The following is a 27,272-nucleotide window of genomic DNA, read 5'->3' as shown; positions in this document are numbered from 1 at the left end:
ATGGGCAAAATCACCAAGTAGCACAACTGTGGCAACTAAGCTTTGTGGCAACTCAAGAAATTGTGAAATGAGGAAAGCTGTTCATGGATGGCAAATATATAAAAGAGTGCTTCATCAAAGTACCAGAGTGGCTGTAGTGTGATTTCAGAATCTAGAATCCTTGAGAGAGAGAGAACATCCCGGAGTGAAGGTCAGGAAGACAGTGGTACAAATACACACATGTAAAGTGTAAGGAAATTAAATAGGTAAAAAGCTTGTGAATGTCCTGTAGTAAACATGTATCACATTACAAATCATTGTGTTTGCAGTGTTCTTAAAATATGGGTTACGAAAAGTATAGTTTTAAGTTATTTCTTAAAGGACCGTCTCATATTCACATGCATTGAAGCTTGAAAATTATTGAGGTTTTTTACCAACTTTGAAAAAAAATCACTTCTTGCTATTTTATGCTGACCCCCTGCTCTACAACCTAATGGGCTTGTCTACACTACCACCTTCCTTCGAAGGATGGATGGTAATTAGGGTGTTGGGAGTTTACTAATGAAGTGCTGCTATGCATAGGCAGCACTTCATTAAGCAAATTCACCCCCCGTGGCAACTGCAAAGTTTTAAACTTCGAAGTACCGGCATGCGTCTAGCCATGGCTCACCCTCCGGTACTTTGAAGTGTTAGGGCAACTTCGAAGTCCCTTTACTCCAAAATTTTGAGGAGTAAAGGGACTTCAAAGTTGCCCCAGCAATTCAAAGTCCCACCGGGCGAGCTGTGGCTAGATGCATGCCGGTACTTTGAAGTTTAAAACTTTGGAGTTGCCGCGGGTGGGAGTTTGCTTAATAAAGTGCTGCCTATGCATAGCAGCACTTCATTAGTAAACTCCCAACACCCTAATTACCATCCTTCCTTCGAAGGAAGGTGGTAGTGTAGACAAGTCTAATGTCTAGGGCATTTATATAGGAGACAGAAGACCTGTGTTTGAATCTCTTCTCCAGAGTGGGGATTTGACACTCCACCTCCCAAGGGAGAGCTGTCTTCTCCATTTTGTGAATCGAGGCCATTACTTCCTTTATTATCAAAACAGTATTTTATATCAAGTTTAAATGGAGTTTTTTCAAACATTGATTTGCTAAAAATTCAATTTTGGATAAACCTGAAACGTTTGTTATTTGGAACAGTCATGAAATAAACGTAAATCAAAACAAAAATCATGCCCACCCCCCTTATGCACACAGCTCTGACTGTAAGATTTTATGAATGATAGTGGGCAACGAAGATGGACTGAGAATTTAATTTGGGCTGACACTTATCTATTGCTCAAAACCCACCAATAAGATAGTAAGATCAAAGTATGTGTAGAAGCAGGAGAGAATAGCCTCTTTCCCTCTCACTAGCCTATGCCCATTTTGACAAAAAACCTAGAGCCATCTCACCCTGTCCAAAGACCAACAAACCTACTTATAAAATTTCAAGGCCTGTTGCCGCTGGCAATCTCCTGTAAGAGAAAATATAGAACTTCAAGACAGAAAAGGGAGTACTTTCAAATCTAACCCCCTTTGGTGTGCAATCTATATTGATTCCTTCATCGTAGGAAAAGGTCATTTCACTCATCTGGTGCCTTCACATAAGCTCAACCCCATGAAGGCGAGTTTAATATCGCCTGCCAGGACACGTGACCACAGATGCTGCTAGCCTTGGGCTTTGCTAACAAACCTCACCAGCAAGTGTTGTGATCAGTTTTCAATTCTGAATACTTTGTCCATACTGAATTAAGTGGCCTCTCACATCAGAGAGGTAAAATGTATCTAAATGAAAGAGGCTGGCATAACTAAGACATTCTCTTCCACAATTTAGCTCTCAAAAGGAGGTGGCAAGACTCCTCATTAAATAGTTAATTTTCTTCCACAAACAAAGAAGACTGACATAATGTTATCTTTATCCTTGGACTGATGGGCACTAATTAAAGAAAAAATAATAATGGTTTGTATTTCCATAGCCTCTTCCATTCTAGAATATGAAAGTGCTCTACAAACATTAATGACTTAAGCCTTCCAGCACTGTGTGTTATCCTCGCTATGCTATTTTTTCAGTTGGGAGTGCCTACTGTGAATTCTTACAACAAAGACTAATGAGAACAGAAAAAATCTTCAAAATCAATTCTTCTGAGATGTTTTAAGGAAATATTTGGTGCCTTAGGTCTTCCTTAGATGCCACATCTGTGTGCTCTTCATTTTTCAGTGGGCTTTCACTTTTATTATGTCATTGTAATGATCATTTTATTCCTCCAAAAAGCACTCCAAAAGAACAGCAGAAAGAGTAAGAATATGACTCCGCAGTTATGCATTTTCATTTACTATCCTAAGACAAAAAAGATGTTTAATTAAAGATTTAGAAATTCCATTGAAATCAAGCTTCTGATCAGGAAGTCATATGCTGCTCAGTAGACCCCTGGTAGATTAATGAATACATTAGTAACGACTTCAGTGTAGCATGGAAAAAGTAGAACGGGGAAAAAAATCAGAAAGTTTATTTACTAAAAATGCAAATTCAGATCAACTGGGATTTTTCATCAATATTTTGTTAAAAACTAATGGATTAAATAACATTCAAGACAACAGAGTTTCTATGACTCCAGTAAGAAGTGTGGGTGCACAATAGCTATGTAAATCAGGCCAGGGATATTCTTGTTCTCTTTAGTAACATTAGCCAGCTAATATTTGTGGTAATCTCCTCTCCTCTAAAAACGTTCCAGATGCTTCAGCTACTTAGCAAGCCGTTGTCTAGGTCCTACTGCCAGTGAATGCAAATTTACGCCTACTAGTAGCACAAACAGAGGTAGATTCTTCTTTGTATGCCCATATCCACTCAAAGAATAATCAAATCTAAAATGTTACACCAACACAAGAGTCGCGTCTACACTAGCAAGTTATTTTGGAAAATCAGGCTCTTTTTCAAAAGAACACGTGGAGCATCCACACACAAAATGCACTCTTTCAATCTGACATTGAAAGAATGCAGCTTTTTCTCTGGAAGAAATTTTCTGCTCCTGGATCAGGAAGAGCACCTCCTTTTAAAAGCTTCTTTAAAAAAGAATTTAAAAAAAAAAGAAGAAAAGAAAAGGAAAAAGCATGCCCAGATGGTCTGTGGGCCTTCTTTCCAAAGAGCAGTCCTCATGTTTTGATCCCTTGTCTGTTCTTTCAAAAGAGCAGGGGCTGTGTGGATGCTCTCTATTGAAAGAACGGATCAATCTTTCGATCTACTGTTTTGTGTGTGGATGCACTCTTTCGAAAGAAGTTTTTTCGGAAGAGTTTGTAGTGTAGACATAGTATTAATGTTTATCATGCAGAGTATGAAAATACAAGATTTGACACAAGATTTCATCCTCCTGAAGAAATGTCACTGGCAAAGTTGTGGGAGAGCAGGTTGTAAAAACTCGAAGAGTCTCTCACAGAATCTTCCCAGAACCATTTTTCAAGAGAAAAGAAAAACAATAGATGTGTTCTCCTTGCACCCTGGCCTCTGCTTTATCAATAGACATTAGTTTCCTATACAGGTTGAACCTTTCTAGTCTGGCACCCTCAGGACTTTACCAGTGCCAAATGAGAGAATTTGCTGGATCATGAGAGGTCAATATTGTTGAGCATCATTACCAACTCTTCCACTGCTTAGTGAGCTCTTACAAGAATCTAGGGTAAATTACAGTTAAATAACAGCACAGCATACTGAGAAGCAGGACTGATGGCTGCCAAAAAACTTTATGGGACTGTGGATTCTAGGCCACACCCATGATAAGTAGTCATCCAGCTAACTAAACTCATGCTGGCTTATGGATGTTGCCTGACAAGAGAATAATAGACTACAGAGGTTCAAAAGGCAAATTACCCTGGGACTCATGAGACTCTTTGATCTCCAGCACCAAATGTGTTGCCATCCTGAGGACCACTTACATTCCTTGCAGCTTTTTACCAAGGATACATGAAAGGAAGTGCTTCTCTGGCATGAGGCAGCTGCATTTATCTTTCTAATGGCTTTTTGGCATGAGCAGGTGCTGATGATTAGAGTGTAGCTCTTCTCCCTGTCACCCCCCTAGTCTTTCTGTTCCCACTCCTTCCACTCATCCGCCTACTTTCCTCTCCACAGAGGGGGTTCCATAAGTATAGTCATTCTTAGGGTGTCAGAAAGCACGCCGTGAACAGGCCATAGGATTGATATCGTCTCACTGGGTTCTTAATCTTTGGACAATCAGAACATATTTGTGTATGTTTATACAAATAATGGCCTTTCCATTAAACTTTTCTAAGTCTGTTTCCTAGTGTATCCAGCAGATCTTGCCTTTTGATCTCAGGAAATAGGACAAGGGGCATTCGACTCTCTCTATCTTTTTTTCTTACTGATGGTAGGTTTTCCTGATAGAAGTGTGTAATAAGGACTAGAGGTAGAGTTATTTTAAGAAAGAAAGAAGCACTTTTATCACTTTGGGTCAGGGAATTGACAACAAACCTAGTGAATCAATTAACAAAAAAAACTATGGCATGTTTGGCAGTGTGCTGTTTACTTTAGAGTGGGATTTTAATCCTTGACATGGTAGTGCTCCTAATGGTTTGTTGCCGTGTGAAGGATTACTCAGACTATATGGACCCCACACAAATTCATTTCCATCTATAACTTTAAAATACACAGCCTCAGAAAATTGCTAATTAATGACAGATTTAGTAAGCAAATATATTCCTATTTCTGTTCATTTTAAAGAATGACTTATAAAAATGATTTGCCCCAAATAATTAGCTCCCTAATTAGAGATTATCTGCAAGCAAAAGCTCCAAACATTGGTGAGATCAGGGCTCAAATATCAGGGCTCTTATATTTCTCACTAGCAGATCAAATTAATCCATGGCTCCTCATAGTCCTGAACTTTGGTCAATATCTGATCTGGATTCAGATTGGAATGCTATCGCCTATCTCTAGTGATTCTGCAAACCCTTTCTTAACTGGAAGTCTGACCCATCTTGCAAAGCCAAAGCCAAAAGAAAATAATCGAAAGTTTCTTACAAGTTATTGTCTTGAAAAATGAAAGGCAAAGACAGCAAGTGGGAGGCATTTTCAGTGAAACATCATATTTGCCTGTCTTTTTAAATGTTGGGTATGTCAGTGAGTAAAGTTGGATGTATAAGCTGTCTTTACATGACTGTATCCTCCTAGCTCTTATTAAATTTCATCCATCTGTTAGCAATATTTGTTACTTTTTCCAGAAGGCAACGATTTATTTGTGAAATGCCTATACCCACCAAAATCAAGTTGCAGACTGAAGTAAGAAGTGTGTTTTGGCTAATGACCTTTAAATCACAGCAAAGAAGGTAGAAAGAATGGGGGGAAAAATATTTCCCATATGGGAAAATGAATACTTGTCAGCAGGAAACAAGTACAGAACCAGGGGAAAAGTATAGACTAGTGCTGATGAAAATTAATGAAGCCCAAATTGATTTGCTGAACTTCATTTAAAATACACAGATAATAGCTATTTGAATTGTGAAGCAAAATTGAAATGAGGATGGTAACGTACCCATCTGTGCTTCATCTTGTTGTCCATTAGGTGTCAATGATGTTCTGTATTAAAAACAGCTGGAGGAGTATTTATCTGGAAAATAAATACTCAGAACCAAGATAAGACTCAGAACCAAGACTTGTACACTTAGTCTCTCAGATGTACATTTAAAAATTACAAAATGATAGCATAAATAAATGGACAGACAAGAAAAAGGTAGACAGACGTAACTTTTTTATAGTAGGCCTCTTGTGTCTGTGTAACTTTGTATCATAAAAGTATTTGTGCAAATATCAATACAGTCACAAGATTTCTTAGTTGTCATGGGCCTGAATTATGACAAGAGTGGCTGGCTATTAGTAGTTCTCTTAATGACCTGGCCCTGGATTCAGATGCCAGCCAGCTGCTCTCTCCTCAGTGCAGGCCTTAGTGTCAAGCTCTGAGTCTGTGGCTTAAGGAAGTTTTCAGTATGCTCTGTTTTTTGAAGGGCATTGACAAAAGACACTTGGAATATCAATAATTGAAATCACAGTTATGCAAACCCATATCGTTTTATCTTTTTCAAACCTGACTTCATGATAAAAGGTGACCTAAATGTAAAATCAAATCATACTTACATTGTTTCCAGTCCCATGAGACCAGTCATTTACCCCACATGAGCTGATACTCTATATCTTACCCCAAAGAACTCTGGCAGCCAATTTTATAGTAAACTAACTAAAGATTTGTTAGATAGGAACAGAAAATGACTTACTGAGAGGTTAAATCAGGTAAAATATATCCACAGATGAGTCACCACTTGTAATTCTAAATGGTAGCAGTGGTGTAACAAACTGACAATTTCCCAGAAAGTCTTTTTGATGTACATTTCTGGGGACTCCTGCTTGGCATGTGGTACATTTCTATGTAAGAGTCCAAATGATCCGTTCTATTGTTAGAGCTGCATCTCACAGAAAACAAGCTAAGACTGTCACTATCCACATGGGCTTTTCCTTTGATGACCGACAGTAAGGAACACAATTTGAGTCATAGATCTCCTGGGGGAAGGCATGTTTTTCTCACCTATCTTTGCCTGCACATCAGCCCAGCAGTTTTGTTTCTCTCCTCATCAAAGCCGCACACTGGTAGCTTGGGATCACAGATGGAAAGTTCCATGTAAAAGCGACAACGTTAGGAAACATCCTCAATGGGACATCACTTAAAGATGCTGAAAAATATAAAAAGTACCCCATATTTTATTGGTTGTGCAATACCAAAGACAGAATTTTGTTGTGATCTTTCACAGATTTACTGCCTGATGTTGCAAGATGCAGTAAACTTTTAAAGTTAACAACAGCTTGTTGTGTATATTCAACTCATTAAAGGATCATACTCTAATATCAGACCTCTCTTTGTGATGCCCACAACATTTTAATTGATAAGCCTACTACTGAGTCATGTGCAATTACACTATCAATGAAGTGTGCAGAGGAAGCCTTTGAAGATATGAACAGATTTTTTTTTTAAACTTTGCAGGTCCTAATTGGCTGTCCTTTTGCATGGCTTCCTCTAGTTATGGACAAAAATGGAGACTCCTGCCAGGATATTGATGCACAACTTAAACACTGATGAGTATTGAAGAACAGATCCACACCAACATTGAAACTAAACATAATACAAAAATCAATTCAGAAACCAGCAGGCTGGTCATAATAGAGGAAATTATGCTTGTAGTCAAACAGAACAGCAGTGGAGAACCTCTGGTCCACCTGCCACATTCTATTAATCAGAGTTAGCTGCTGGTAGGCCACTAGACTGTTTACCTGAGCATCTGCTGGCCCAGAGCCTTGCAGCTCACATTGGCTGCTGTTCTCCCTTCCCAGATAATGTGACCTGGGCTGGGCCACTGCTTCCTGCAGTTCCCATTGGCCAGGAATGGTAAACCATGACCACTGAGAGATCCATGCCTGAGGACACTGAGGTAAACAACCATCTGGTGGTTTGCCAGCAGCTAACCCTGATGAACTACATGAAGCCAATATACTGGAGTTTCCCCACCCCTGAATTAGCAGATGAAAAAGCACCTAGTCTTGCCAATATTTTATCAGAACTGCTTAATAGTGTAGGCCTGGAGTTAGTTCCCTGGCTTCAAAGAGTTGTCTTAAAAGCTCATGAAACTGGACACACTCTAGCAGACTAGAGCGGAGTACATTCTCTTCCTTTCCACAGAAAAAGTAAGCAATCAGCTTACTCAAATTACAGGAGACTAATGCTGATGTTGTCCAAGGGAATGTGTTTATGGTCATACTGCTGAACCAGCTGAAATGTAGTCTCAGCCCAAATTAGAGACAAACCATGTGGTTCCCATGCAAGTCTGCTATCTATGTTCTGTGACATATTATTCAAAAAAGGCAAAAGAAACAAAAGTGCACTCTATTGTTGTAGCTGTGTTGGTCCCAGGATATTATTTTAAGACAACTCGAGTGAAGTGAAATAACTAACTTATGGGTCGGGAATCTGATGATCAGTGGACAATATCAAATAGGACGAATGCACAGTTTTGCCAGAAATGTGGGTCACCTCCCAGTGATATGCGGAGGAACATTTACAGGGGAGAAAGCAGAGATACCAGTCCTATACAGTCGGGCTTTGGCAAGCAGCTCAGCTGGCCCAAAATGGGGTGAAGAGGCTGGAACATGTAGCTCAGACCATCCCCACATAGACAGGAAGAGGGGGGCATTGCAGCACCAGCCCCTGTCCAGAGAGAAGCTGGCACAAACAGTGATGCCAGCTCTGTGGGAGGAGTGTGTGGGATCCGTCTGTGTGGACGGGGGAACTTGGGCAGGCAGTGACACCAGCCCTACAAGGAGGTGGGGTGTGAGTGAGCTCTGCACAGTCCCCCATTTTCATTTTGAGAGATATGGTCACACTAGTCATCATGTAAGTGTGGTCTGCATTCTTTATTCTTAGACATATACAATTACATTTGACTTACTTGGCTTGAACCCTTATACTCCGAGTGGAGCACAGGACATCTACAAGTATCCTCCATTTCTCTCTGTCTCAAGACAAAACTTCTAGCTGACTCCAGGAGCACCCCAGGTGTGGTCCTTCAATCTCAGTGAATCTTCATCATATTATCTAAGGTCTTCTTCTTTTGCATTTTCCTTGTGGGTTCCATGTGAGAGCTTGACAGAGTATGCAGGAGGATGGTTTTCTGAGAGTGTGACCTAGCCATCCCCACTTTCTTCTTTTGGTTTGAACATCAGGTGGTTCTTGTCCTGCTCTTTTCCAAAGCTCCTCATGCCTGACAAAGTCTTGACATTTGACGTGAAGGATGTACCTCAGGCATCTGTTTATGAATGTCTGTATCGTGTGAGCTGAAGACTTTTTAGTATGCCAGATCTTACATCCGTACAAGAGCACAGTCTTCACATTTGTGTTGAAGATCCACAGTTTTGTCTTTGCAGATATTATTTGTGAACTCCACATGAGACAAAGAGTCTTCAGTGCAGCTGTTGCTTTCCCTATCCTGGCATTGATATCCTTGTCTGTTCCTCCATCTCTGCTCATAATGCTCCCCAAGTAGGTGGACAGCTCCACATCTTCCAGGTCATCCCCTCCCAGTGTGATGATGTTGTTGTTGTCTTGGTATTTCCCTTGTTAATGCTCAGTCCAGTCATTGAGGCAGTTTTGTCTAGCATTGCAACCTTTTCTTCCATGCTTTCATTTTGGTGTGAAAGGAAGGAGACATCTTCAGCTAAATCAATGTTCTCCAGCTGTTTGAATGCCACTGAATGCTGCATTGATGACCATCTGTTGTCCTGCTCACAATACAATCCATTGTGACCAAGAACAGCAAAGGTGATAAAGGGCACCGTTGTCACACTCCTGACAGTATGCTGAAGGATTCTGTCAAGACACCACTGTGAACAGTTTGGCGTGTTTATGGTTCATACATTGAATGGATTAGGTTAATAATTTTGGATGGGATTCCATGGTGTTGCAGCAGTTTCCACAAAGTGTCTCTATCAATGCTGTCAAAGACTTTTTTGAGGTCTATGAAGGTTAAGTGCAGGGGGTGTTCCACTAAAGTGACTGTTTTATGATCACTCTGAGAATTGCTGCGGCAGTTAGTAAAGCAAATAGGATGTTAGGAATTATTAAAAAAGGGATAGATAATAAGACAAAAGATATCATACTTCCCCTATATAAAACTATGGTACACCCACATCTTGAGTACTGCGTGCAGATGTGGTCTCCTCACCTCAAAAAAGATATATAAAGGTTCAGAAAAGGGCGACTAAGATGATTAGGGGTTTGGAATGGGTCCCATACGGGGGGAGGTTAGAGAGACTGGGACTTTTCAGTCTGGAAAAGAGGCGATTGAGGGGCGATATGATAGAGGTATATAAAATCATGAATGGTGTGGAGAAAGTGAATATAGAAAAATTATTTACCTTTTCCCATAATACAAAAAGTAGGGGACACCAAATGAAATTGATGGGTAGTAGGTTCAAAACTAATAAAAGGAAATTTTTCTTCACACAGCACACAGTCAACCTGTGGAACTCCTTGCCGGAGGAGGCTGTGAAGGCCAGGACTCTATTAGGGTTTAAAAAAGAGCTCAATACATTTTTGCAGGTTAGGTCCATAAATGGCTATTAGCCAGGGGTAAAGTATGGTGCCCTAGCCTTCAGAACAAGGGCAGGAGATGGATGGCAGGATATAAATCACTTGATCATTGTCTTCTGTTCTCCTTCTCTGGGGCACCTGGCATTGGCCACTGTCGGCAGACGGGATACTGGGCTGGATGGACCTTTGGTCTGACCCAGTATGGCCATTCTTATGTTCTTATGTTCTTAAGAACTGTATGATGGAGGCTAGTTGGGTCATGGCATACAGTGGGTCAGCCAGTACAGGATAAGGAGGGACGTGCTAACAAACCCTAGTAAGCAAAGCAGTAGATAGAACGAACACTTTGAAGAGCTACAAAATCGCCACAGCTGCCATTGTGCTAATGAGGTGCTACATATTCATAGCAGCGCCTCATTAGCATCTTTCAAAACCACTCATTAACATGCCCCTTTCGAAAGGAAGGGGCATGTGTAGACCCAGCCTTACTGATGACAGCATTATTTCCTGCAATTGTTGCATGCTCAATGAGGAATAAAGGAAGTCTTATTTTCAGTGTGGCAAATATTTTTATGAAGATATATGAGTATTAACAAGAAGGGAAGGGATTATTGTCTTCCCTTCATAATAATATTCTGTGCTATACCCTGTTTAATTTGTTACGTTTTCCATATTTCTTTTTACACTGTCTGCTTACAAGATTTTTCCAAACCAAATTGTCCTCAAGATTAGGGATATTTTTGGCCACGTCGCATGGCCTCATCTCTAGCAAGGGAATGTCCACTTTTATTTAGTTTTCCCTTAGCTTAAATTATCGTGGACCTTGATGTTCAGCTGATGTGAATTGATAAAGATCAATTAACTTCTATGCAGCAAGGCCAATTTACAAGCAGCTGAGGATCTGGCCTGCCTAAAAATTTGGACTGTTTCTGAGGGGCATTAATAGAGTTGCCTTGTAAAGCAGAGTTTCTTCTTAGACAAATTAGCTGTCTGAGTATGACCTTCACCATGGGCCCAAGCAAAAATGATAACCCAACACAGCAAAGAGAACATTTTTACAGATATCTTTGTCAAATACCAACAATTTCCACAGAAGCCTACTAAGAAGTCAAGAGCATCTTGAACACTGACACTTTTGCATGTGAGTATTTTGTATGGATTTGGTAGATAACAGCAAGTCAGTGAAACCAAAAGGAGCGTCAAAGCTGTGTCATGCTTTCAGCTTGCAGGGCCTGACAAATAACATTGCTTATTATACAGAGGAAAGTGAATGAGTGACATTGTTAAGAAATTATCTGATTTCCATGGACAGATTCCTTTTCATGACCTTGGAGGGAGACATGGATCTGACACCTCTTTCTTATTCCCTTTGGAATTCAGCACTTCAAACTACAGCACTAGCCCTATCAGATTAAGCTACTCCAAAGCGATTCAGGGCTTGTAAGGATGCTTTACATACATGTTTCAAAAACCCAGAGCTCACTGGGAATTAGGCAATGGACGACTGGTTCAGAAGGAGGCATAGTTAATTCATCAGAGCATTATATTATTTAAACAAAGTTCTGAAGCCAACATAATACAAAATCTTCATACTTAGGGATAATTTAATTCTGCATTGATTTAGAGCAATATAATACCAAATTTACCCCATATTCTTACTAGAGACTTAACTACCACCTCCGTGGTATCTACAGGATCAATTTTTTGTTTAGCTCTCGTTACCTGAATCTATAAACTCTAATTTGGATCTTGTATGTCTAATTAGGTGCTTCAACTTGTTAATATGTCTTATCCTGTAGCAGAGGCTAACTTTAGTGCAAGCAACACACAGATGTAAGAGACACTAAGCATCAGTCCTGGAACACTAACAATCTTGTTCTTGATCAGGTATTAACTATTTCATTATAGATTACTAGAATAAACTGTTTATTAATATTTTATTACCTCCTCTGTTACAAGAGTAAGGGACCCAGCTCTGTGAAGCCATGAACTACCACGAACCAGCCAGGAACCAGCTCACCAAAGCTACATGGATGAAATCCTGATACCAGTGAAATCAAGGAGATTTTGCACTGTCTTCAGTGGAACTAGGATTTCACACTGTTTTTTTCAGCAGAGGTTGGACTTACCTGGTCTGGCACCCTCAGGAACTGAGCAGTCTGGAAGGAGGGAGTTTGCTGGACCAGGGGAGGTCAGGCCACTCTGAGCGGCCCCACTTCGGCCAGCAGGACTCACTGCAACAAGCAGTCAGAGGCTCTGCACCCCAGGCTTGCAGAGCTCCCTGTCCTGGGCTGGTGGGGCTGCTCCTATCCACCAGGGTTCCCTGCCCCAGGCCTGCTGTGCTGCCTGCCACTAGACCAGATGAGCTCCCCGTCACTGGTAACTTTTGTGGCTGGAACTCTCTGGGATGGTAACATCTGTGGTCCTCTTGGGATGGTGCTGGACTGGAGAGGTTCAGCCTGCAGCAGAATGAGGAGGAAGAGGCATCTGGAGAGGGGAATCATGAAAGAGAGCAAGAAGGATAAAACAAACCAACCAACCAAGAGATACAGAAAAAAGATCCAAACCTGATCAGGAAAAAAGAAGCAGCAAAAGAAAAAGGAAAGAAATAAAAAAAAAATTCTATTGCAAGTTGATGAGGCTGAGCTAAGTGAGTAGACTAGGCCTGTGGCAGAGCAGGGATTTGAAACTAAGTCTCTTGAAACCCAGACACATATTTCATCTGAAAGGTCATCCTTCTTCCCTCAGCCTGTTTAGCAAAGGTGATCCAAAGTAACTATGGACATACCTTTATAGTATGGAATACTCTCACTGACTTGGGAGACTAAAACCTATTTTGTGTTCAGAGGTAGCAAAAAAGGATAGAAAGACCTCTTGGTATCTGGAGGTAAGTAAGGTGGAGACTGCCAAATCTGCTTCAAAGTGGTGCTGCTAAAACACTTGAGGATACTGCAGGGGAGATGGGCACAAAAGGTATCAGGTACCATCAGTACCATGTGTACTCACATTTAATTTCAGTCACATCTTCAAGTCGTTTATTGCAGAGATCTTGAAGAAGTGCCTCTTCTCAAATACAGCATTACATGCAGAACTAGATACTAGAGTCAAGCTTTTGTTATCAGCTGAAATAAATAGCTAAAGAACTGTGAAAATGGCTCCCTTTGGTGCAACAGGAACTGATTAGTACACTCATCCCTCGCTGTACGAGCACAATTGGTTCACAACTTTCTGCTCATAGGCAAGAACTTGTAAGAGGGATGCTAAATTCCCATTAAAATACAGGTAAAAGTCTCTGCTTGGTTCCTAGTGCTCCCAACTAAGCGAAGGAGTGGTAGCAGGTGGTGCTCCTTTTGAAAGGTAGGTGAACCTTGGGTTCGGGGCGGGGAAGGTCGGAGAGGGTTAAAGGCTGGGGGCAGTTTGGGGCTGTGAGTGGGAGCAAGGGTTAAAACCTGGTGGTGGTTTAGGTCCATGTGGTGGACAGACAGGGGGTGCACAGTTCAGGCTGCTGCAGGTTGGGTCCATGAGGTGGGTTGGGGGGTTAAGGCTGTAGCAGGTTGGGTGTGTGGGGCCAGCGGGCGGGGGGGCGGTGTTGCAGCTGGTTGGGGCTGTGGAGCCGGCAGGGAGGGCAGGGTCAGGCTGTGGCAGGTTGGGACCACGGAACCGGTGGCTGGAAGTCAGGCTGTGGCAGGTTGGAGCTGTGGGGAGAGGTGTAAGGCTTCTATTAGCAGGAGTTCATTTGTCTAGTGAAAAAAGGTGAGTATATAAGTCCCTTGTTTTAATGAGTACTCATAAGTAAAGTACTCGTTTAATGAGGGATGAGCGTATACCAAACCTGATGGGCTGATTCATGGCGCCAAACTTGTGTTTCTGAATAACTATGGTTTTTGCACTGAAAATATGAAAAAATCTGAACATAGGGTTAGGTAACTTATGTTTTCTAACTATGTTGTAGTTCACACTTATAACTTGTACCATATATGAACAGGTGCTATGTTTTCATTTTTTACCATTTCCGTTTTTTCCCCAACCAGCTGTACTAATTTTAAAATGTTCCACTGCAGCTTCCCTTGAATGACAGGATGAAAATAGAGGCCCATTAAAGAAGCTAGTGGAACGTATTCTAAAGATATAGCACCTGTGGATCAAGCTACTGCTAACTTTGTACAACTTGTGCAATTTTGGTTTTCATGTATGTCTTGCATATTGCCATACTCACGGTGAGTCAGATGTGCAATGCCTACTGTTTAAGTGGCAACAGCTGTTAATGAATTACACAAGATTTTGTCTTTTCACTATCAAATGTTTCTTTCAAGGCTTGAATTTGCTAGTTGATGCTCCATGGTTGTTAAGCATGTTGTGCATATGGTGAGAACTCAGAAGCTATGTACTCAGCTCCATTTATGTGCTTATATTCTAAGCTCTGAGAGGGTTAACCTAATGATATGCTTTGATTATTGTTGAATAGCAACTGAGAGATAGCTGTGCTATGGCTATGATTTGAAGGAGTGGGTCTGTCCCATGAAAGCTCATCACCCAATAAATTATTTTGTTAGGCTTCAAAGTGCTACTGGACTACTTTTTTGTCTTCATTGTTGTGAATAAGATAGCTCCTGTTTTTGACTCCACTGCTAATGTGCAGTGGATCCAGGCATACTTTGTGTGTGGATATTGCAATATGTAACCCTTTGATACTTGCAAATAAAAGTGTCACAAAGAACTTGTAGAGCCGCTAGCAGTTAAGGGTGTTTAAGTCAATTCTCTGGCCTGAGAAGGAAAGAAAGGCATTCTGAGAGACACTTCAGCAAGCCAAGGAACCTTACAACACCCCCCACCACGCCCCAATTTTAATAGATTTATATCTCATATGTCAGTACTAAAAACTTCCTGTGGATTGGATCAGTCACTGGATTCTCAGACCTGTGCTCTCTTCTTTCTCAGAGCCTCAGTGCTCATGAGAGAACTTGTGAAGTGCTTTCCCTACCTGCTATGAGCTATAGTGCACTGCTCTCTCTGATATGTTTTAAAGCATATGGAGTAGCCTTAAATCCGAACTTGCGATTCTGTGTTTTGAGGGAGCCAGTGCTGAGGGCAAGCATATATTTCTGATGCTCTGAGAGAGCTAAATGCCCTGAGAAGGATGGGACATAAAGTGAACTACACCATGAGGATCAATGTCCCTCATGTGAGCTCAGGAACTGGAGGCATTCCTACACTTGTGCTGTGTTCAGATATTATCATTCAGAGCTTGGCTCCTGTCCAGAAGAATGGGACATACTGTATAGGAAAAACTTACAGGTTTGCTTTCCTCCAGCTGAAATTATTTGTATGTGGCTTTTCCACCTCTGGAATAAACCAGTGAACTTTGTTGCAGAAGCAGGTTAAGAAGGGACCAGTGAACATGAATAACATTTTGTGTAGTTTTGTTTGCATTTCTCTGCCTTGTGCTGATGGGCTATGTGCTCAAACCACCTCCTGACCCTTTTTCTCTTCTCCTTAGCCTCACTCTACACTGCACCTCATCCTTTGCTCTCTCCCACCTCCTCTCACCTATGCTGTCCTGCTTTCCTGCTTCCCACTCTCTTCGTCTTTCTTTTTAGTTAATCCCTAGTTAACATCCCCTCCCCCAGTTTTGGAACTAAAATGCTGTCTGCTACCAGCCCAATGTTTGTCTGTTTTTATGTTGCATCCCTTGTCTCCACTGTTTGCCTTTCAGGTCTATTAGACTGTTAATAGTTAGGCTGGGACTTTATACTACTCAGTATTTGTACAGTGCCTAGCACAATGGGGCACTGTTCTTGTTTGGTCTGTAGGCACCACTGCAATAAAAATAATATTATAATAGAAAGCCCAGGTGGATGCTTACCTCCCGTTGCCAGTGAGACTGAAATTGTTCTGAGGTAGTTTGCCTGCTACTGATCTCACTAATCCTACTTGTAATTATCAATTTTAGTAAAACCACAGCACTCCCTCACTTGTTGTTTAGACAAAATGAAACCAATCACAGGAGACTGAACAGGATATTTGAAAAGAAGCAGAAAACACACAGTGTCTTCAAGAATGGGAACGTGAGGATTGAACTGTTTATAGACAAGCACGTGAGACGCCAGCCATGACATCATACAGTCAAGTACTCAAATGGAAAAAGCAGCCAAGCCCTTCCAAGACACAGAAACAATATGGTTATATTTACATGGGCCCCTTCTGTCAACAGAACAGGACTTCTGTTTACAAAACTCACAGAGTGTCTACATGGCTAAGGCATTCTGTTGAGAGTCTGTCAGCAGAAGTGAGCTCTTTAAGGTTGCATCTTTCGAAAGAGACCATGGAGCATCTACACACAAAAAGCATTCCTTCAAAGGTAAATCAAATGAATATGGTGCTCCTTTTGAAACTGCTCCTCCTGTCCCGTCTCAGGAAGAGCGCTCCCCTCTCAAAAGCTTCTTTCAAAGGAAAATATCTGTAGATGCTCCACAGAGCCCTTCTTTTGAAAGGACAGTCTTCATTTTCCATCCCTGGCCTGTTCTTTCAAAAGAGTGGGGGCTGTGTGGACTCTCTCTTTCGAAAGAACAGATCACTCTTTTGATCTGCTTTTTTGTGTGTCGACAGAAGCTGTCTATGTAGATGTGGCCTATATGCCATGTGTAAAGTTAAAGAAAAGTAGAAAAATAGTGATATTGCTTTTATAGGTGTATTAATCAGCCCTACCCAGAATAAAAATACTGTAGTATTTTGGTCTAATTTTGGTTGTTGGGTGTAGTATGCAGGTGGATGTAATGTGTTGTCCAGGTTATCAGACTAGATGATGTGGTGGTCCCATCTGGCCTCAAACTCTGCAACTATGGGAAAAAAAATCAATCCATCAAAGAGCCATGCACGTCTGTGAATCATGTTCCCCTGGTGGCATGCATCAGGCTGGGTGCTTCTAAGTGCACACAAATGGTGAGTAAAAGAAGCAGAAAATGTTCAGTGTTCAAGCAAACATTAATATTTGGTAAGTAGTCAATAATACGCATAATTGATGACACTGTCTGAGCTCATTAATGTTGTATGATAGATCTCAAGTGTTATGCTGGCCCCATTAAGATCACCATGGAGAAAATATCAGAAACTCTTCCCTAAATTTTAGTTTTTGCAACAGCTCCCAATCTGCCCCTCCCCACTACAAAATTCTAGGCCTGCACATAAAAAAGTCTGGCTTATGGCTGTGAGCGCTTGTACTACAGCCTTGCTTTTGGTGATAGAGCTAAATTTGTATTGCATGAAAGACTGGAGCTAGTGTCCCTCAAATACCTTTATCATCCATTAAAGACCGTCAAAATGAGAGTATTAATGTTTTAACCTCATCTAGGAAGAGATAAGAAAACTTCTAGAATAAGGCTATTTTGTATAGATTCTTACACTCTGCTCATCACTGTAATAGTAGAATTTTCTCAGTAGTGCCTTAAGCAACCTTACTACAAACCTGACAGGTTTGTTCTCTCATCCTCCCCCTCAGGAGAAGTGCATACAGTGAAGTATCTTGTTTTGATAGCTTTGATTATTTTCTATTTTTTGAATAAATATACCTGTCACTTTGTGATTATGTCACAGAAGACAAGGACAAAGAAATACTTCTTGTGCATGGAGCAGAAAGTGGTGAGGTTTGCATTTCTAGGAGAGGCATTCCACAGCTCTCAGAAGAGCCCTGGAGAAAATTCTGTCTCCTGCACAAATGAGTGTTACTCATTATAAAGAGAGGTCCTTTGTGCCTGAATGTATCCAGGGTGTGCACAGTCATCTAGGGTAGGTTTGGGGTGGCATGTGCTTCCTCCAGTAGCTTGTCAGTGGCAATCTCTTGTCTGATATGGGGAGGAACCATATTGGTCAGAACTGGGAGCCATGGGAGTGAAATCAAATGCAGGGTGCCAGAGATGAAGGGCCTAGTCCTGAAAATGACAAAAATGTCCACATTTGAATACCAGTAAAACAATGCTTCCTCACATATGGTTCCTCAATGTACACACCTCTCCCCCACAACTCCCGCTTCACTCCTTTACAGCTGCAGGCAGCTGGAGCAGTGCTGCCATGGCATTTTGAAGGGGCCTGCAGCTCTGGCAACTGCTACTGCCAAGGCCAGACCCCAGAGAAACTGCCTCCCTAGCCCCACGCATCCCCCATTAGCAGGCCTGCTCCTTCTTTCACTTTCTTAGCTTGTGGCTCTTTCTTGTTCTTTGAGAGGTCAAGTGTTCCTTCTTCATGGCTTCATCCACAAGCCAGATCACTCTACAGTTTTCATCTTCTATGATAACTAAGTGCCCCCAAGCTATCTGCTTATGCCATTACAGACAGCCTTCCAATTCAAGACTGTGCCATTTTCTCAGTGGTCAGTAGTGGAACCGAGACCCACCTGCTACTTCAGGTTCCAGTCAAAGGTCCTTTTAATCAGCATCAACTCCACCCTTGCTGCTGTTTCTCTGGGCTTCTTTCTGCTCTGTTTTCCATAGCCTTTCTTTTTTATTTTAAGCATTCAATTCCTGAATATGAAGAAAGCCAAGAAGAAATAGGCACAGAAAATGGGAAACCATGAGAACCATAGACACATTTGAATAAGTAAAAAAAAAATGCAAAGATGGATAACAAAACCATTAGAATGTAAATTTAGATTTAAAATGTTACACAAAATAGAAAATGGATATGAGGTTTGCTGTAATTTTGGATAAAAGATAATAGAAACAGCAAAAAGGTTAGTGAGGAAAATGGAGAATTTCTAACACAGTAGGTTTATATTAAAAGATAATTTATGATATGTGTGCTTTGCAAGATCATTTGTAATTCCTTCTGCCCTCTGGGAGTTTGCTAAAATCAAAGCTATATTGCGGTATGGCTTCTTTGAGTGATACAGTAAGAACATTCACTATGCCTCCCAGAGTCAAAGCCTTGATGAATTTGGTTTCAGTTCTGTTGACCCATTTCTCACTTTGTTGGGGCATATTTTAGAAATGATTGAAACAAATTTAAGTAAGTTTAATACTGCTGGAAGGTTTCAGGTTAAGACAAAAGAACTCCAGAATAAATAAAATGTGGTCAACATCTTCCACTCTGTTGCACCGGGGGCTAAACACTTTTACAGGAACAAATATAGAGGTAAGAAAGTAGCTAATCTTCCAGAGCCACTTAATTTTAAACCTCTGTATAAATGTGTCCATGACATTCCCCACCTGTGATGGGGTCATTAGCTCCCCTCCCATGAAAGACAAAATCAAAGTATCTATCTATCTATCTATCTATCTATAGTCAAAGAAATTAAAAGAAGGTCTAATCTTGGTTTTGGTGGGAGAGGGGTTCCATTGCATTATATATCATCTCTCATAGCTGAAAAAGGAACTCTTTGTAGATTTTTGGAGAAAATTGACAAGATGGTGAATATATCCTTGCCAGGTCATGCTTCTCCTTTCTTTCTGTTTTGATAATCTGTTTAGCTTTTATTGTATAGTTTTCCTATAAACTGAAGATTATAATAACTATGCGTAATAAGTGCCATCAGCATATTAAGACTCCTACTGATGGAGTAAGAGTCAGTGACCATAGTGCATGGCTTGGGCAGCGTCAGCCACTATGTGGAGTTTCATTGTGGCTGCAGTGCCAATAGACGCTCTGAGAAAGCTAGAGTAGCTGTACTTAATTTAATGACACTGATCTCTTGGGGTGCTGTAGACTGGCATTTTAGGCATTGTAGCCTCTAAAACTGACACTAATAGGGCCTAATTTGTGTAACAGTATTCTGCAGTAAATGTGGATACCCACTGCTACAGCGAATAGGCTGTAACTTCAGCGGCATCTCCCAGTACCAAAGCTGCACAGCCAAACAAGCTTGCTAACTTCACGAAGAAGTGATTTTTATTTAAACATCAGGATTAAAAAAAAGTCAAAACATGCTGAAAACAAGAGTGAGGCATAATAGCTTAAGCTCTCAGTAGATAAACAAGACACAGGATAACTGGTATCATTATATACATACTGCAACACATATAGCATTTTCTCATTGCATATTGGCACTGAAAACTTTTTTCTACATGTCTCATGGGTTCTTATGTAATAATTCTGGCCCTGGCTGCAGCTGTGGCATAGCTGTGTAGGATGCTGTTCTGGGGAGAGACAAAGATGGCAATTCGAGATGGGCCGGGGGGGCTCTGACTTTCTCAGAGGGGAAAATGGGAAGGTGGTTAAAGAAGAAGGAGGTGAAAGAAGACACCACTGGGACAGAAAGGGGACTGGCCAGATGAAGCTATGGTACAGGAAATGGGATGATCAAGGGCCATGGGTCACAGAGCACATGGCCAGTGAGGTTGAGGGCTGGGACACGGACAGAGAGAATATAGTTTGGGTGCCTGGGAAATGAATGTGGCTGTCCCGGTGAGGAGCAATCATTTGGGAGTGGGCCTTTGGAAATCAGGGCCCAGAAACCAGGTTCTTCAAGATAGGCCCAAGAAGGTCAACAACAGAACACCACTTCTCATCATCTAGATCCCGCAACTCAAACCCCTGCAATGCATCATTAAAAACCCACAACCTATTCTGGAACAGGATGCTACACCCTAGAAGGCTCTAGGTGACAGTGCTGTCCTTTTCTATAGACAATTTTCTATCCTGAGAAAGATTATCACCCATAATCACAGGCTACGCCACAGTAGTACACATCCTGGAACTTTCCCTTGCAACAAACCTTGCTGCCAACTTTGTCCATATATTTACTCTGGGGATACCATCACTGGACCTAGTTACAAGATCAAAGGCACATTCTCGTGCACTTCCAGCAACATTATATATGTCATTATATGCCAACAATGCCCTGCCACTATGTACATTGAACAGACTGGGCAAAACCTTCACCAAAGAATGAATGGGCACAGAGCAGACATCAAGAAACTCAATACACATAAGCCAGTCAGTGAACAGTTCAATGGAGTGGGCCATTCTGTTAAAGACCTGAGAATATGTGTCCTAGAGCATAAAGAATTTAAAAACAGATTAGAGCAACAAATTTGTGAGTTGGAGTTCATATTCAAATTTGACATATTAACACATGGTATGAACAGAGACATCAACTACCTCATGCATTACAAGGACTGCTTCCCTTCCTTTGATGCTCGTAATTATCTCAGACAGGACAATTAACATCCCCCCACCCCCTTCAGCCCCCTCCTTCAAGCCTATTTGATTTGTCAGTTATTATTGCTTTTTTTTTCTTTGGTCCTCTGTACTTATAAATGTCAGTCTGTATTGGAAATGATATTGATCCGATGAGGTGGGTCTGTCCCACGAAAGCTCATCATGGAATAAATCACTGTGTTAGCTTTTAAAGTGTTACATTTCTGCTGCTTTGTTTTGTTGGAGTACAGACTAACACAGTTACCTCTCTGCTGCCTTTGGAAAGAAACATTGTCAATGCACTGTCAAAGCTAAGGAGTGCTAAAGGCTGGAGAGAGGAGAACGTGAACAGGGGATGAAACTGCACTTTGCAGCCAGGGTCAGGAGTTGATTCCATCCTGGGGTGATAGAGGATGTTGTCAAAAAAAAACCCTTCTATAATTATATTATATTAATCTGCCAAATTATCTAAAATCTGCCAAGCTTTTCTAAAAACTTAGTAAGTGCTTTGTCAAGTGCTGGGTCACTGTAGTTAATGTTAATCAAGATGCTACATACCATGAGAATTGTTAATGAAAGAGGCAGTAGAGGCTGAGAATTAAGGTTGTGAATGGTAAAACCACTACTCATCCAAAATTAGTGTTAGTAACTTTGTAATGTGTTATAAAGCTCATGGAAGTCAGTGGAAGAACTAATTGTCTTGGGAGCATTCTGGAGAAAGTTACAAATACAGGGAGGTTGTAGAATCTTGATCGCTGAAAGTTTTTAAGAACAGGCTAGATAAACATCTGTCAAGATGATCTAGAGAGACAAGCTGGGTGAGTTTCATAACTGCTACCCCATCAACATCTGTCGATGAGACAGATAAGATTTTGAGCTTACACAGAGCTCTTCTTCAGGCTGCTCTATGCACTTTTGGTTCTATCCCCATACAGAGGGACTGATTAAATAACCACTTTAGGTTGCTGGCTGCTCCACATTTCTGTGATCCTGTCTTCTTCTCTTTGCCAGATGGTCCAAATCATGTCTGCTATTTGACTATTTATATGAAATAACATAGCACAATTTTGCTGGGTGAAATTTAACTTGATGAAAATCTACTGAAATCAGTGGATGATAAATTTAGTTGAATAAGACCGTACAGCTGGGTGAAGGACAACAAAGATGGTGAATCTTATCAACAATTTTTGAAATTTTGCATGATTTTTTCCAAAACTGACAAAAATTGAAAATTAAAAACAATAACCCTATCTAGTGTTCAGTCTATAGGTATGAGATACAAACAAAAAATCCATTTAAATATAAGCAGAAGCATTAAAAAGGAACATTTTTATAATTTTTTCTCAATCTGTTTGCATCTGGATCTATGAAAAATAAGTATGGAAAATCATTTTCTAACTCAATTGATTTTTGATGTATTCAGGCATATCTGCTTACATGAATGTTGGAATAGTTTTCATTGGTTTATTACTCCTCCTATCTTTGCAGAACCAACACCTCAAAGACAGTCTATCCCATTTTATCTATAGTAAGCTGAATTATTTATTAAGTTGCAAGCCATTACAACTGTGCAACATCACTCAAAGCAATATGTTGCATTGGTATCATTGTGAGTATAATTTAGCTTTCTAAATCTTTGTTATCATTTAGAAAACAGATCAGAAGAAACCAGCTTGATTCTTAGTGTCATGGTCGAGCTTGCAGAAATGATAGTTAGAAAAACAAATATACTGGAAAATGAACAAATTTGATGAAGTAATTACCGGTTTCATCCACAACTGTGCACAGGCTGACATTATATGCAAACAACACCAAGTGACACGTAATCTCAGCCGTGTTGAACACAATGCTGTCCAGAGTCTCAAAACTAAATTTGACATTATAATTAAGCTGGCTGACAAAGGGAGTGCTGTAGCCGTCATGGGTAAGTCAGACTATGAGCAGGAGGTGGCTGGACAACTCTCCAACATCACATTTTACAGACCTCTTTCCTCTGATCCCACTGAAGAATACCAAAAGAAACTACACCATATTCTTAAGGAACTTTCTGCCTCTACTTGGGACCAAATTCACACACACACACCTTCAGAGCCTCAGCCAGGATTATTCTATTTGCTTCCCAAAAACCATAAACCTGGAAACCCTGGACATTCTATCGTTTCAAGTATTGGCACGCTTAGAAAAGGACTATCCAGCTATGTGGACTTCCTCCTGAAACCCCATGCTAGCAACACTTCTAGCTATCTCTGAGACACAACTGACTTCCTGAGGAAATTACAGAACGTCTGCCTGAAAATACCACCCTTGTCACCATGGATGTAGAAGCTCTTTACGCCAATACTCCATGTGGAGGTGGACTACAAGTGATCAGGAACACTATCCCAGATGTTATCATGGCAACTCTGGTGGCTGAGCTATGTAACTTTGTCCTCACCCACAACTACTTCCTATTTATGGACAATTTCTACCTCCAGATCAGTGGCACTGCTATGGGCACCCTCATGGCCCCACATTATGCTAACATTTTTACATAGACAAACATTTGCTCAGCTCCTGTCCCCTATTTCTCCTCCTTTACTTACACTACATCAATTATATCTTTATCATTTGGACCCATGGTAAAGAGACCCTTGAAAAATTCCACAGGAGTATCCACAACTTGCACCTCACCATCGATCTTAGCCTCGCCCATTCCACATGAGAGATCCATTTCCTGGACACCACAGTACAAATCACTGATGGCCAGATCACTACCACTCTCTACCGGAAACTCACTGACTGCTACTCTTACCTACATGCCTCCAGCCTCCATACAGCACACACCACATGATCCATCATTTATAGTTGAGCCCCTAAATACAACCACATCTGCTCCAGTCCTACTGACAAAGACCAAAATCTTCAAGATCTCTGCCAGGCATTCTTAAAATTGAATTATGAACAAGGGGAAGAAAAAAAAAAAACAGATTGACAGGGCCACATGAATACCCAGGAAACAGCTACTTCTAGACAGACCCAAGAAGTTTAATAACAGAACATGGCTTGTCATCACCTATAGCCCCCAACTCAACCCCTGCTCCAGTGCATTCTTGACAATCTACAACCTATACTGGAACATGATGCTGCACTCCGAGAGGCTCTGGGTGAGAGGCTGTTCTCTCCTACAGACAACCGCCTAACCTCAGGAAAATTCTCACTAGCAGCCATGCACCACACCACTGAAATACTAATGCTGGAACTCTTCCTCACAACCAACCCTGTTGCTAACTCTGTCCACATATTTACACTGGAGACAGGATCACTGGACCTAACCAGGTCAGTTACAAGATCAGGGATTCACATTCCTGCACTTCCATGAATGTGATATATGCCATCCTGTGCCAGCAATGCTCCTCAGCTGTGTATATTAGACAGGCTGGACATTAGGAATCTGAATACACATAAACCTGTCAGTGAGCATTTCAGTTTAGCAAGTCATAGCATTCAAAACTTGAAAGTCTTCATTCTAAAATAAAGAGAATTTAACACCAGATTACAAAGGGAGACCTTTGAATTTGGAGTCATTCTCACGTTTGATAGTTTTCACCACAAACTCAACAAAGACATCAATTACCTTTCACATTACTAGGACAGTTTCCCCACCTTTGAAAATCGTAGTGATCCCACGCAGCCCACTTAAGTTATTAGACACTTGCAGAAAATATTCTCTTCCTCCTTTCCCCCCACCTTCTGTGCCATCTAATGGATTTGTCAGTTTTTATTTAATTTTTTCTATCTTTTTGTTAAATTCTCTTTGTCTCAGTTATCATTTATCAAGATTTCCAGACCTAAAGAAGTTGGTCTGTCCCATGAAAGCTTATCACCTAATGAATTATATTGCTGGTCTTTAAAGTGAAATAGGACTTCTTTTTTGTTTTGTAATGATAAAAACTGAGGAAATGAATTTCATAAGGTCATTTTTCACAGTAAATTTGTGTTTTAAAGGCTTTGTTTGAACATATTATTTCTGATATAAATTATTCATATCTGTTCCTGACCCTTATTCTCCTGTTAGATCCAAAGCAATTATGCTATTTCCTCTTTTAGATAATATAGCAAATTTATGGATGCAACATTTTACGTAATTTTCAGTTTACAAACATGGCACCATACTTTTGTGTGACATTGTGCCTTAAAATATTGCTTGGAGCTGCCCATAAAAAGTCTTCAAAGTAAATTATGTTTTGTAATCACAATAGTAAATAGTCTAGTAAACAATATTCTCAGGGTCTTAGTTCTTGAAATAAGTCTTTTGGAAAACAAATCAAATCTGTCCTTGAAACAGCATTTCACAAGCAGTATATATTCTAGCAACATCCTTATTGAGCACGATTTTGTGTTTAGGAGGAAAAACAAGTATCGAGAAGAACATTTAGTCATTTTTCAATATCATTTATTCAGTTGTTTAAGACTAGCTGGGATTATCATAACAAATTTAACTTTACCAATATCTTTAATAGACTAAGATACATTTAAAAATCTGCCACCTAGAAACTGAAGTGCTATAGCCCAGGGACTATGAAGAGAACAAACATTTAAATTGGCATAATTGCTTTCAAAGAGAGCTAGCAAATAGCAAATAAATTATCAACATTCACACTGTGTAATTATATTATGTCTGTTGATTATTTGCAGGTATCTTCAAATTCTATATTTAGATGCATTCTGGCAGATATGTAAATAGAATTTGCATCCCTTTTCAAAAAATAAATCAGTCTTCTTAACATTATAGATCTAAAAATCATGGACTGGAAATGAGACATGCATTTTACAAAGTATAGCCAAGAGCAGCCGAACATTTGCAAGCATTTTTGCTACTGTCAAATTAGGTTTCCTTCAGAATGCCGTGGGTTTATTCTTTTTTTTTTTTTACTTTATATCAAGAGTTGTTTTTGTCTGTCTAATAATATGCATCACAGTGCCATCTAGTGTTGGAAGTGAAGACAATAAAGATAACCAGAAGGAAATGGGTGATACGAGCCTTATTTCATGTTGTAGTAAAGTCAATGACGACAATATTCTGTCCTGTTGTATTAATTCAGATGGAATATATGGGCTAAAAATATTAACTTATACTAGTCTATATACTATAATGCCCATCACTAAACCGTGTTAAGTAAGGTTTGAGGTTTGGTAGGCACGGATGTTACTTTGCTTAGTATTATGGCAAATGCATTATTAAACATTCAGATTTATTTTCCAAGATAAAGAAAAGAAGGAGAACAATTAAAAAAATGAAAGAAAGAGCTGGATGTTACTTAACTTTTTGCAGATTCCTGCAAGACTTTCTTTCACTCACCACTCCAAACATGTTCCAGGTTTTCAACATGATCTTCTTTGAATGTTTGTTCAGAGTAAGCTTCTATTGTTAAATAAGAAAAAAATAATTTTAAAAAGCTTTGATTGTACTAATTTTAGTTAGAATAAGAACAAATCTTAAGACTATAGAGATGACACAAATGAAGATTTGAGAGCACAAGGCGTTCATATCCTCAAATATTACTCAAGCACTTGCAAATTGAAGAAAAAGATTTCTATCAAACATTCCAGATGAGAAGTTGCTCTCTGAAGAGCTAATTTTTTTTATCCTTGCTTCTGTCATCTTAAGCGTGACAGCAAGGACTGTATGTGTTTTAGATCCATATCAAGTTGAAAGGTTTAAGATGAGAAAAAGAAACAATCATAAAAGAGCCTTTACTTGAAATGCTATCTGGATTAAAAGATAATTCTTGGGATTTAAAATTATAATAGAAAAGCATTATTTGTTTTATTTTTAATAGATTTAATTTATGGAGCTTGTATCCCTTATCTAATCCAGCCTAGCTCTGCTCCCAGCCACCATCAGCCCCTGTGCCACCTGACTCCCACCAGGCCCTGACTCCCAGATACTGGGGCTCTCTAATCCAGCCACATCCATGGTCCAGCTGTACCATAAATGTTGCTGGACCAGAGAGTCCTG

This window comes from Carettochelys insculpta, chromosome 1 (genome assembly GCF_033958435.1).
Source record: "Carettochelys insculpta isolate YL-2023 chromosome 1, ASM3395843v1, whole genome shotgun sequence".
Taxonomy (NCBI): Eukaryota; Metazoa; Chordata; order Testudines; family Carettochelyidae; genus Carettochelys; species Carettochelys insculpta.
Note: the sequence above shows the minus strand (reverse complement) of the source record.